The 2,158-nt window shown below is 43.8% G+C and overlaps 1 pseudogene; it reads left to right on the top strand.

Moving 5' to 3' along the window:
* The first annotated feature begins 1,041 nt into the window (after positions 1 to 1,041).
* On the top strand, positions 1,042 to 1,468 carry LOC128586097 (histone H2AX-like; annotated as a pseudogene).
* The last annotated feature ends 690 nt before the right edge of the window (positions 1,469 to 2,158 follow it).

Genomic DNA, 2,158 nt, shown 5'->3' with positions numbered 1-2,158 from the left:
CTATCCCTGAAATAAACTTTCTTCAACCTGCCTAATGACCTTTTCTGGCTGCCTCTCTACCCTCCTCCATTTCTTCACCTTCTATCCACAACCAAGCCCACCATGGTTTGTCTCAGTGCCCCATCACTCCACTCGTGAGCAGTGGATGGATCAGATGATCTCTCAGTCCCCTTCCTACTTACTGTCTCAGGAGCATGCCACACTTGGTAACTACCTCATTAAGCTTCTTCCTTGACTTTTGAGATGAGGCCTTCTAATTCTCTTCCATTTTTGTCTGCTTTTTCCCACTTTCTTCAAGAGGCTTCTCTTATCCACTTCATATTTAGATATTGGCCCTCTATTCCTTTTGCCTTTCTCTACCCATCTTACTTAATATTGCATTGAACGTAGTTCCATAGGCTTTACAACTCGATGCAAAACAAACTTGTTTTCTTCTTCTTCACAACTTCCTCACAACTCCTATCCCTGCCTTCTTCTTTTTGGTTACAGAACACCATTGTCTAACAAGTATTCATTCTCTTGTTTCATAATAACGGAAGCTTTACTTGGGCACACAGCTATCCAGCTAAAGACTACATTTCTCAGGTTTCTTTACAAATGGGGTGGTCATGTGGCTAGTTGTGGTAAGTGGGGTGGGTAGTGCAACTTCTGGATGGGGCATGCCCTTATTAACCAGTGGGATTCTGTTGATTGTAACTAAGAACCTTAAATAATATAGTATTTGGTTCCAAAGTAACATTTATAAGTTTGGGGTTCTCTCAGTCATCAGCTCATCCCAAATGTTTTCATTTCAGTTCTAGGGGTGCCACTCTTCCCTATCAATTTCCTAATCTTTGAGAGAGCTGTCAAGATCATGAATTCAACCACTACTGTAATTCAGCAACTCAAAGGATTAGACTTTTAGGGTTAGGCTCTAAATATTATTTTCAGCTACATAAATCCTTTCCTACAAAAGATAAATAAGGGGCAGTTAGACTGCAGCAGGCCTGTGTTTTCTGGTCTCTGTGAGGTGTTGCTCTTCACCGGGCTACCTAGCGCAGTATGTCAGGCCTCGGCAAAACCAGTGGCAAGGTGCATGTAAAGCCAAGTCGTGCTCATTACACCGTGGTCTCCAGTTCCCTGTGGGCCACATCCACTGGCTGCTACAGAAGGGCCACTACGCCGAGCCAGTCAGCATCCATGCATGGTGTACTTGGTGGAAGTGCTAGAATATCTCACGACTGAGATCTTGGAGCTGACCAGCAACACTGCCTGGGAAAACAATAAGACATGGATCATCCCCCACTACTTCCAGCTAGCCATCTGCAAGGACTAGGAGCTCAACAAGCTACTGGGTGGCTTGATGATCGCCCAGAGAGGTGTACTGCCCAACATCCAGGCCGTGCTGCTGCCCAAGACCAGTGCCACCGTGGTGCCGAAGACACCCACAAGCAATAAGAAGGCCACCCAGGCCTCTCAGGAGTACTGAGGGGCACTCACACCATGGCCACCCAGCCCTCCCCATGCCACCACAAAAGCCCTTTTAAGGGCCATCCACCAGCACAATGCTCTACCTCCAAAGCAAACTCACCCAGAAATTTTTGAACAAAACCCAACTTCCACAGTGGTGAAAGGATTAAAATTGTCCACTGGACATCTGAAAATCATGACACCCAAAACACAACCAGGCTTATCAATTCTCTCAATTAATGTGAACAGTTTAAATAGTCCTCTAAAGAGGCACAGGCTGGCTGACTGGATACATAAACTCAGACCTGATATCTGATATATACAAGAATCTCACCTTAACTTAAAGGATAAAAATAGACTCAGGGTGAAGGGATGGACTTGTATAATACAGGCAAGTGGAAACCAGAAAAAAGCAGGGGTTGCAATTTTAGTAGCAGATACAATTGGCTTTAAACCAACAAAAATAAGGAAGGTCACTACATATTTGTCAAGGGAAATACCCAACATGAAGAGATTTTGATAATTAACATTTATGCACCCTACCAGAACGCTCCTCAATTCATAAATCAGACCCTGATGGATATGAACCACTTGATATCTTCCTGCACTATAATAGTTGGAGATTTGAACACCCCTTTGACAGTTTTGGATAGATCCTACAAGAAGAAACTAAACAAATAAACATTAGACTTAAAACTGACCCTAGAAC

The sequence above is a fragment of the Nycticebus coucang genome, chromosome 5 (assembly GCF_027406575.1).
Source record: "Nycticebus coucang isolate mNycCou1 chromosome 5, mNycCou1.pri, whole genome shotgun sequence".
Classification (NCBI taxonomy): domain Eukaryota; kingdom Metazoa; phylum Chordata; class Mammalia; order Primates; family Lorisidae; genus Nycticebus; species Nycticebus coucang.
This window is presented reverse-complemented; position numbering and strand designations above follow the sequence as displayed.